Consider the following 11,455-nt stretch of genomic DNA (forward strand, 5'->3'; position numbering starts at 1 on the left):
GCAGCACTGGCATACGCTTCGGCGAGCTGCACCTGGAGCATCCGAGTGAAGATCTCGGCTTCTTCAGCGCGCCGGAGGCACGCCCTCATCTCCAAGTGAAAGTACATCTAGCCCTTTAGTGGGTTTTGGATGATTGAATGACAACGTGATTAAAGGACTAACCCGTTTGCTAAGTGTGAACAGGTAATAGGTTATCTCACAGGTACTTAATGAAAGCCAAAATGATGTGTTGTTGTATAAACAATCTAGTTCAAGCACAAGACAACAATGCAAATGGAATTCATGTGAAGGCTTATTTCTTGTGGGATTTTCATGTACTATGTGAAAGCAAGCTCATGATTATTAGTTAATGAGACATGAGGGATTGCATATGGAATGGTCTCATATTTGAAGCTTGCTAAATCAAAATAAAAAAGATAACAATACATATGAATGGATGATTCAACACAAGATGTGACTTGATGGCTTGAGATGGTGAAGATAGCAAGGAAAGGCTTCGAGGTACTAAGCAAGAGTGAAGGGCAAGCGACGGCTTGGCGGCCGAAGAACCTAGCTAGGGTGAAGAAGAAAGTACTTGCATTTAGTTGAGGTACTAATCAAGCTAAGATGGTCATATTGATGTGAAGAATCAAATCTATAATGAAGTATTTGATGGAAGTGACTTGATACATTTGGGATTATTCAAATTTGATGAATGGAATCAAGTCACATGCTCAAGATGGCTATGCTCAAGTGAAAAGATCAACATCAACTTGTTAGCACCCTTACTTGATGAAGATTGGAAGGGACGACATCAATTCAAAAGAAATCAACTCAAGTGGTATAAATTCATTTTTCCTTTGATCTTGAGTTTAATAGGTATGCCGTACTATTAAGAGGGATGCATCATGTTGATAGATAATGTTTCATAAGTGCTCAAGCCAACCCATGTGAGGTTTGATTATTTGAGCGACAAAAGTGCTAACTGATTTTTTGCTGGTCTGGCAATACCGGACGTGTCCGGTATTTGTCCAGCAGCTGTAAAATTATTGTTCTCGGGTTGATTCATCGGGAGTTCCGACGTAGGTCGGGAGTTTCGATGATCGGGAGTCCCGGCATGGGTCGGGAGTTCCGACGTCTCGCATTTCAACAGACTTGGAGGTTTCACTGTCCTGGTCATACCGGACGTGTCCGGTATGGATGACCAGAAGCCAACGGCTAGTTTTCAAAAGCCTTGAGGGTCGAGAGTTCCGACGTGAGTCGGGAGTTCCGACGGTCGAGAGTTCCGACATACGTCGGGAGTTCCTACACCTCACTAACTTTAACTCAGTTACATGTTTTTCAAAATTGCTGAGGGTCGGGGGTTCCGACTTGAGTCGGGAGTTTCGACTGTCGGAAGTCCCGGCATTCTTCAGGAGTTCCGACGCCTCACAACATCACTGTAACTTAGTTACCGTTGGCGTAGTGTGAGTCATACCGGACGTGTCCGGTATGCATACCGGACGTGTCCGGTATTGCAACGGCTATAAAACGGCTAGTTTTTTAAGGAGGCTATAAATACCCCCAAGCCTCCACCTTTGGAGGCTGCTGATTCTGCTGAGATAGACACACATTTTTTAGCCTTGCCAACTCTCCTAAACCCTCTCTTAGTGAGTGTGTGATCCAAATTGCAAAATCAATTTGTGGGTTGAGAAAGAATTTGAAAAAGAGAGCAAGCCACCACTTGAGCACTTGTGCATATTGTCAATCTCGTGATTCGCATTTGTTACTCTTGGACTCTTCGGTCCTAGACGGTTAGGCGTCGCCGGAGAGCACCCGAGAGATTATGGTGTGCCTCGAAAAGTTTGTAACGGTCAATTCCGCCGCCTCGGAATCAAATTAGTGGAAGGAGGAAAAGGAGTTGGAAAAGACTCCGGCTAGAGTGACCTTCGTGGTACCCTCTAGGGCTGACCTTCGCTGGGTCGCCCGCAGCCCCCTCAACGAAGAGTAGGACTCGAACGAGTCCGAACTTCGGTAAAACAAATATCGTGTCTAAATTCACATTTCATTTGATATTTGTGTTGCTCTAGCTGTTCTGCAGGTTCTCTGTGTATATTGTCATCTCCATTAGGTGCCTACAGTTTGGTTTGAAGATAGAAATCGAAAGGAGCAAGTTCGGGGCCGATCTGCAGAAATCGTGTATACCGGACACGTCCGGTATTCATACCGGACACGTCCGGTATTTCCTGCCTGCACTGAAAATATTTATTCTCTGTTCTAACTTGGTGTTGCAGGGTTGTAACTTCTAGATATATTCTTTATACCTTGTTTACTTTGTGGCTAACTTGCGAGGGGTGGTAGTACTCTTAATTTGGAGTTTTCATTTTGGAAACTCCCCTTTCTAATTATTTCCGCATTTAAAGGTGTTAATTTTCAGAAACACCTATTCACCCCCCTCTAGGCGGCATCCTAGGTCCTTTCAATTGGTATCAGAGCGAGGTTCTCACCTAAAACTTCACCGCCATGAGAAAAGGATGTCGACGCCTATCGAGTTGGAGCCGGTGCTTCTCCAAAATGATGGTTCAAACTTTCTACCTTGGTCAATTCATGTACTCAATGCTTTTAGACATATTAGTCCTATTGTTGAGCATATTGTGTTTGCAAGCATACCTCTTCCTATAGTTGATTGGAGCAACTATAAGAATTTATCAAAAGAGAAAGAGATATGCGTGCAACTCAATGCTCAAGCTATTAATATCATTTTGAGTACATTGAGTGTAGAGGTTCAAGATGAGGCAATATTCAATGGACAACCACCTCCGGAGAGTGCTCATCTCATTTGGACCAAACTCGTTGAGTTATATGGAGAATCCAAATGCGATGATGCACTTGAGGTCGAGTCAATGGAAAGTATGTCCATTGTGTCTTTATGTAGCAAAGAAGCCTCACAAGACCTCAAGAGCACCGAGCGGGAGCAAGAAGTGCAAGCAGCACATGACGTGCTGTCTGCCTGCACATACCGGACGTGTCTGGTATGCCTACTGGACGTGTTCGGTATGGCCGAGGCAGCAGACCAGCAAGCAGCTGTTTGCAGCGATGCTCAAGTCTGATGGCGACCAAGTGATGAGTCAACCTCAGTATCTCATGATACTCATCACTTGTGTCTCATGGCCAAGAAAAGCAAAAAGAAGAGTAACAAGAAAGATCAAGAAAAGAAGAAGGCTCAAGTGGATGATCAAGATAAGAGTGATATTGAAGTTGAAGACAACTACAACCTTAATCATCTCAACCATAAAGACAAGTTCATCATCATGAAGATAGTTGAAAAGAATGATGAGCTTGAAGAAGAGATTGAGAAGCAAGAGCAATCGCTTCAAAATCAAGAAAAGTTTCTCATCTCCAAATTGCAAGAGCTAAAGGCAATAAATGAGAGGTATGAAAAATTGTCAATTGAGCATGCTTTAGTTACTAACTCCTCTTCTAGTGTTTCACAACTAGAGAAGAAAAACTTTGAGCTCAAGGCAAGGCTAGATGAACTATCAAGCAAGTATAATGAGCTACAAGCAAATTATGTTCATCTAAAGTGCTCTCATGAGGAAGTAGTAGAATCAAGCATCATGCTTGAGGTGGCTCATGAGGTTGTGATTACATCGGTAAAATTCTCTCAACCTCTCATACATCCGCTCACTAGTACACCATCTCAATTAAATATTTCTTGTACTAATGAGTGTGCTCCTCAAGCAAGCCAATCTTCGATTGAGCTAAATCTTATAGAAAACATAGAGCTCAAAGAAGAAGTGCAAAGATTAAAGAAAGATGTGATTCGGTTGAAGGGTAAGGAGAAAGCACAACCTTCTCAAGATAACCGTGATAACATGGTGAAAAAGCTTGAGAAGGGTTCAAACCTTACTTCCTCCAAAGCCCAATAAAAGAATCACATCTCAAGCAAGGCCAACATAACCAAGAGCAAGAAACATGGAAAAAGGATGTGCTATGGTTGTGGATTGTATGGACATGAGTGGGCTATGTGTCCACACAAGAGTTAGGCCGACAAGGTTGAAGCCGCCAATCAAAAGGCTTCTACCAAGGAGGCCAAGCAAATGAAGAGTCATGGACAAAGTGCTTGTCTCATGAGCAAGAAATTAGGGCATCCTACCAAGAAATGCTCAATGTACAAAGAAGCAAGAAAGGAAGCCCAAGTTGCAACTAGAAGATGCTATGGGTGCAATGAGATGGGCCACAAGGTTGATAGATGTCCATACAAGCAAAGCAAGCATAGAGCACACAAAGGCCGCATATGCTATGCTTGTAGAAGAAAGGGGCATCTAAGCTATGAATGCCCAAACGGTAAAACTCCTAAGCCAAACACATTTGTTTATAATGATATGCTTAGGAAGACCACAAATGGAGTTATCACTAGTAAGGTGATGTGTTCACCACTAACTAATGCTAAAGCCATTTGGGTGCCTAAGCACTTGTTGACTAACTCAATAGGACCCAACAAGAGTTGGGTACCAAAGTGTGCTTAGGTTAATGATGTAGGTACTTGGTGATGGGATGAAGGCTTCGGGGTGGTTGAGCAAGCAATTTGACTATATTCACTCAATCTATCAACCAATTCTTATCATAATCCCTTATATGGTTGACCCGAAGATAATTCAATGAACATCTCATATATTTCATCCTCACCATTGGTAACAAGTACCTAAACCTTTTAGGATAGTCACTTTGTTCGTTTCGTGTTCTATAGTTCACAAATAGGTACATTTGTGAAATAATGGAAGTGGCTAATTAATTTCACTTGAGATTTATCATATTTGCCATATGATGCCTTTATTAGCTCTCTAGTAGAGTAATTTATTTGTTGAGATGCAAGTATATAATAAATAAATATTACAGTTAAAACGAAGAATCACAAGCAGCAAATTAATTGGTTCTGTCTTGCACCTATCGGACGTGTCCGGTATTACTATCGGACGTGTCCAGTATGGCCAGGGACAGAAAGTCAGTGTTTCCGTCCTATGTATTCCGGACGTGTCCGGTATACTACCGGACATGTCCGGTATTGCATGGACCAGAACACTAATTGTGTTGCAACTGAGTATTCGATCCATACATTTTTCATATATCCCTAACATACTCAGAAGCTTGTGTTTTATCAAATCTAAGTGGATTGTGAGCATCTCTTAAACTCACTTTTAAATATGGCAATCTTATTTGGTTTATGGTCAAAATGAAAATTGGCTCTCAATTTCTTATCAGAATAAAAGTGCTTGTTGAAAGTCATTCAAAATACTTGAAGCACTTATTTAGGGGAAGCTAAATTTCTATTTTGCACCATTGTGGACTAACAAATTTATCTAGCACTCTTTGTAGTCCTTTGGATGAAAAATTGAATTTGTATCAAGCATGATTACTTGGCAAACAAGGTCAACATAAAGATTATCATGCCATGTATCTTCTTAGTGGTATTCTTGTGGGCTCAAGGCAAAGGTATGTTTTTACATACATGTATTGTAAGTGCATCTAAGACCCTTTATATGTTAGAATGTGCATTTGTGTGACATAGGAGAGATGTTTTTCAAAACCCATAACTAGCATGTGTAGGTGGTGTGAATTTGAAAAACTATTTGAATCTTGGTCTTTGCGACCTAGCCCTGTCATGTGGTGATTATGGCTCTCCTTGATTGTTTGATCGGCTAATCACACATGACATGGTTTTTCTTAAGTCCACAATCTACTTTGTCTCACTTTATCTCTCTCAAGCAAGCAAATTATTGATTATGCCATATATTTGGAAAAGAGAAAATAAATTGATGGCATTCGATAAGAAAAGTGATAGTACTCAGTTTGGATCAAGATTATACACCTTTTTGGACTGAGCAACAACAGAGAAAGGGATTGGAAGAGTGAGAACACATTTTGGAATTATTTGGGCCAGCCCGCGTATACCGGACGTGTCTGGTATTCTATCGGACGTGTCCGATATGAGCGGGACTATAAAAACAGAGCATACCCCTTCGGCCCAAACAGACTTGCCTCCTCCAAATCAACCAGCCAACGCCCTTCTTCCCACCTAAGGGCGACCAAGGATTTCACCAAGGAAAAGAGAGAGAGGGAGATTGCATTGGAGAAGGCTTGGATCAAGGATTGAAGGCCCATGGATTTGGATTTCACATCGCTCTCTCTTCTCTCCTCTCAAGGTACCCTAATCACGGACCTCGTCCGATCTACTTGGTCAATACATGATTTGAAAATTCCTTCGATCAATATGCTGCATTGGTGATGGAGAAGCAATGCCCAAAGTTTGGTATTAATCCGTGTTGGTTTGAATCAAGGAACCCTGGTTAGGGTTGCTGGTCGCCCATACCGGACATGTCTGGTATGCTACCGGACGTGTCCGGTATGACCCAACAAAGCAGGCTCTCTGCTTCCTTTGATTCAATGCTATCCTAAGATTGTTTATTAGGCACAGTTTCTTCTGTATCTATATTTTGCAAACCTTGTGACAATGGTGTGTCGAGGTGATTGTAAAACCTTGGATAAAAGAATCTGTGTCTAATTACAATTCGAGAATAAGCTATGGGCATGTATCTAAAATTCTATGAAAATCTTTGGATACAGGACAGCAGCCATGAGTGGACGACAGGAGCCGAGGTCCAAGCACAGGCATGATCCAGCACTTGAGAAGTACAAGAAGGCGAGACAGGATATGCATCCTGGATTTTAGCCGACCAGCAGGAGGTCCACCAGGGCTACCTCTAGTGCAGCAGCTTAGTATGTAGAGGGATCTGGGAGCTCTTCGTCTGACATAGACACTGATGAGTTCAGAGTGGAGTCTAGAGATGAAAGAAAGAGGAAGAGCACTGACAGAGGATCAGATGGTGACAGCTCAGATGAGGAGCAGGAGATTGAGGAGGAGGAGTCAGTTCCTCCAGTTCAGCACCAGCCTGGTCAGGGGATGCATTATGGTCTTCTTGAGACATGTCTGCCCAATGTGCCCTCCTATGTTCCCAGAGTTGATTACAGAGGAAAGGGTATGACCAGAAGAGCTAGAGATGAGCGAAGGGTTGATCCGAGGGGCTTACCTAAGGTTCAGTACGATCACCGCTTCCAGACAGCCTTTCACCTAGACTTCTACTCCAGTGTGATTCTCACCAGGAACCCTATGATTGTCAGGTCTCAGTGGATTGACTGGCAGTACGTTATAGAGTTGCAGAGGGCCTCAGTTGATCATGCCATTGCCATTTGCTAGCGCACTGGGGTTTATGAGATCATGGAGTTCCAGCATGACTGGAACACAGAGGTAGTAGCTCAGTTCTATGCTACTCTGTTTGTTGAGGAGGATGAGCGGCGGATGCACTGGATGCTTGAGGGCCAGTGGTACAGTGTTGACTATGATGCTTTTGCCACCCACCTTGGCTTCTCAGAGGATGATCTCCAGAGGGACAGGATCGACACCGAGCAGGTGTTACCCCCTGAGCAGCTTGCATATATGTATCCTCCTGGTGGTGAGAGAGGAGCTGTGGGGAAGGTTCTAGGTCTTCACCCTACCTACAGGTACCTGAACAGGATGTTCAGGAAGACTATTGACTGCAAGGGTGGAGACAAGGGCAACATTGCTGATTACTCCAGGAACCTACTCCACAGGATGGCACCTGATGCTCGGCCCTTCAGCGTGTTTGATTTTATTTGGTCCGAGATCAGGAGTGTTGGAGAGAGGCCCCTCAAGGGCTGTGGTTTTGCTCCTTATATCATGCATATGATTGAGCAGGTGACAGGGCACACATTCGAGTATGATAAGATTCACAAGGCCCTAAAGATTATTGCAGATCTACCTGAGACAGGGTTTCCTCCAGCAGGACTAGGAGCAGCAGCAGCAGCACCAGAGGCAGATGCACCTGGGAGTGGTGCACCAGCAGGAGCCTCACCTTCACCACATGCTCCTTCACGTTCTACTTCACGCCGTGGCAGTCCTCCCTCGCCTATCCGTAGGCTTTTCAGCTCCATATTTGGGATGTGCCGTGACATCCAGACTAGGCAGTAGAAGGAGAGGGAGGCTAGGAGGAAGGACACTCGGACTTTGAAGCAAATTGCTTCTAATCTTGAGCTTGATCCTCCTAGATCTCCTCTATCAGATGCGGCATCTAGTGAGCCTGAGACTGAGGAGCAGCAGCAGGCTAGATATGATAGAGAGTATGTTGAGTTCATACAGCGACAGCAGCAGCAGCAGGCACCTGAGCACCCTGACACTCTACCACTTCAGGCTCGTGTGCCTACTCACTCTCAGCCACGTCCCAGCACTGCCGATGACTATGCTACAGATTGGTGGAGTGACTTGACAGGTGGTGGCGGCTACTACGGCTCTGGTGGCTACGACCCATCTGGTGCCGGTGGTTCTCGTTCGGCTGGTGTTACCCGCTCTGATGATGAAGATGCTGGGAGAGATGATGATGATGATGATGAGTGATGCCAGAGATTAGTGACAGCTTGTAGCCCCTTTGTCCTTAGTATGTCATTGTTGGACCTTTGTGGTGATAGATGACAAAGGGGGAGAGAGACTGATTAAAGCTTCAGGATAGTTTCATTTGCTTATCTTTGTACCTGAAGATATGTACTGCGGGCTGTAGTTTGTTTTTGAGCTTCATTGATTATATCTTGTGAGAGATGAGACTTATGCTTTATCTATGTATCTCTTGAGACATGATCTTTATCTATATATATCAGTGGTTTCTGGACTTGAGAAAATTTGTAATGAGTGCTATGTGTGAATTACATGTGTCATATTTATTTTCATAAGGACTATGCATGCTAGAATGAAAATATTTGATGTGATGCCTTTATATTTATTCTTGTATGATATATCTTGTCATATGCATCACGGTTTCTCTTTGTTACACACACATGCACCCCACGGATGCAATGATTTAGGGGGAGTCTCCTATTTATTTTAGTATGTGCAATTAACATTTGAGGTCATTTTGTCAATTCTAATCATAAGCACATATTAAGGGGGAGCCTCTCATAAATCATTGAACCCAAAAGTTTAAATATTTATATCATTTTATAAGCTTTAATCAAGTTGTCATCAATCATCAAAAAGGGGGAGATTGAAAGTACATCTAGCCCTTTAGTGGGTTTTGGATGATTGAATGACAACGTGATTAAAGGACTAACCCATTTGCTAAGTGTGAACAGGTAATAGGTTATCTCATAGGTACTTAATGAAAGCCAAAATGATGTGTTGTTGTATAAACAATCTAGTTCAAGCACAAGACAACAATGCAAATGGAATTCATGTGAAGGCTTATTTCTTGTGGGATTTCCATGTACTATGTGAAAGCAAGCTCATGATTATTAGTTAATGAGACATGAGGGATTGCATATGGAATGGTCTCATATTTGAAGCTTGCTAAATTAAAATAAAAAAGATAACAATACATATGAATGGATGATTCAACACAAGATGTGACTTGATGGCTTGAGATGGTGAAGATAGCAAGGAAAGGCTTCGAGGTACTAAGCAAGGCTGAAGGGCAAGTGATGGCTTGGTGGCCGAAGAACCTAGCTAGGGTGAAGAAGAAAGTACTTGCATTTAGTTGAGGTACTAATCAAGCTAAGATGGTCATATTGATGTGAAGAATCAAATCTATAATGAAGTATTTGATGGAAGTGACTTGATACATTTGGGATTATTCAAATTTGATGAATGGAATCAAATCACATGCTCAAGATGGCTATGCTCAAGTGAAAAGATCAACATCAACTTGTTAGCACCCTTACTTGATGAAGATTGGAAGGGACGACATCAATTCAAAAGAAATCAACTCAAGTGGTATAAATTCATTTTTCCTTTGATCTTGAGTTTAATAGGTATGCCGTACTATTAAGAGAGATGCATCATGTTGATAGATAATGTTTCATAAGTGCTCAAGCCAACCCATGTGAGGTTTGATTATTTGAGCGACAAAAGTGCTAACTGATTTCTTGCTGGTCTGGCAATACCAGACGTGTCCGGTATTCATACCGGACGTGTCCGGTATTTGTCCAGCAGCTGTAAAATTGTTGTTCTCGGGTTGGTTCGTCGGGAGTTCCGACGTAGGTCGGGAGTTCCGATGATCGGGAGTCCCGGCATGGGTCGGGAGTTCCGACGTCTCGCACTTCAACAGACTTGGAGGTTTCACTGTCCTGGTCATACCGAACGTGTCCGGTATTCATACCGGACGTGTCCGGTATGGATGAGCAGAAGCCAACGGCTAGTTTTCAAAAGCCTTGAGGGTCGGGAGTTCCGACGTGAGTCGGGAGTTCCGACGGTCGGGAGTTCCGACATACGTCGGGAGTTCCAACACCTCACTAACTTTAACTCAGTTACATGTTTTTCAAAATTGCTGAGGGTCAGGGGTTCCGACTGTCGGAAGTCCCGGCATTCTTCGGGAGTTCCGACGCCTCACAACATCACTGTAACTTAGTTACCGTTGGCGCAGTGTGAGTCATACCGGACGTGTCCGGTATTGCAACGGCTATAAAACGGCTAGTTTTTCAAGGGGGCTATATATACCCCCAAGCCTCCACCTTTGGAGGCTGCTGATTCTGCTGAGATAGACACATGTTTTTGAGCCTTGCCAACTATCCTAAACCCTCTCTTAGTGAGTGTGTGATCCAAATTGCAAAATCAATTTATGGGTTGAGAAAGAATTTGAAAAAGAGAGCAAGCCACCACTTGAGCACTTGTGCATATTGTCAATCTCGTGATTCGCATTTGTTACTCTTGGACTCTTCGGTCCTAGACGGTTAGGCGTCGCCGAAGAGCACCTGAGAGATTGTGGTGTGCCTCGGAAAGTTTGTAACGGTCGATTCCGCCGCCTTGGAATTAAATTAGTGGAAGGAGGAAAAGGAGTTAGAAAAGACTCCGGCTAGAGTGACCTTCGTGGTACCCTCTAGGGCTGACCTTCGCTGGGTCGCCCGCAGCCCCCTCAACGGAGAGTAGGACTCAAACGAGTCCGAACTTCGGTAAAACAAATATCATGTCTAAATTCGCATTTCATTTGATATTTGTGTTGCTCTAGCTGTTCTGCAGGTTCTCTGTGTATATTGTCATCTCCATTAGGTGCATGCAGTTTGGTTTGAAGATAGAAATCGAAAGGAGCAAGTTCGGGGCCGATCTGCAAAAATCGTGTATACCGGACACGTCCGGTATTCATACCGGACACGTCCGGTATTTCCTGCCTGCACTGAAAATATTTATTCTCTGTTCTAATTTGGTGTTGCAGGGTTGTAACTTCTAGATATATTCTTTATACCTTGTTTACTTTGTGGCTAACTTGCGAGGGGTGGTAGTACTCTTAATTTGGAGTTTCCATTTTGGAAACTCCCCTTTCTAATTGTTTCCGTATTTAAAGATGTTAATTTTCAGAAACGCCTATTCACCCCCCCTCTAGGCGGCATCCTAGGTCCTTTCACCAAGGCTTGCCGGTCATACTGCTCATCCAGAGCAAGC

The sequence above is a fragment of the Miscanthus floridulus genome, chromosome 17, assembly GCF_019320115.1.
Source record: "Miscanthus floridulus cultivar M001 chromosome 17, ASM1932011v1, whole genome shotgun sequence".
Lineage (NCBI taxonomy): Eukaryota > Viridiplantae > Streptophyta > Magnoliopsida > Poales > Poaceae > Miscanthus > Miscanthus floridulus.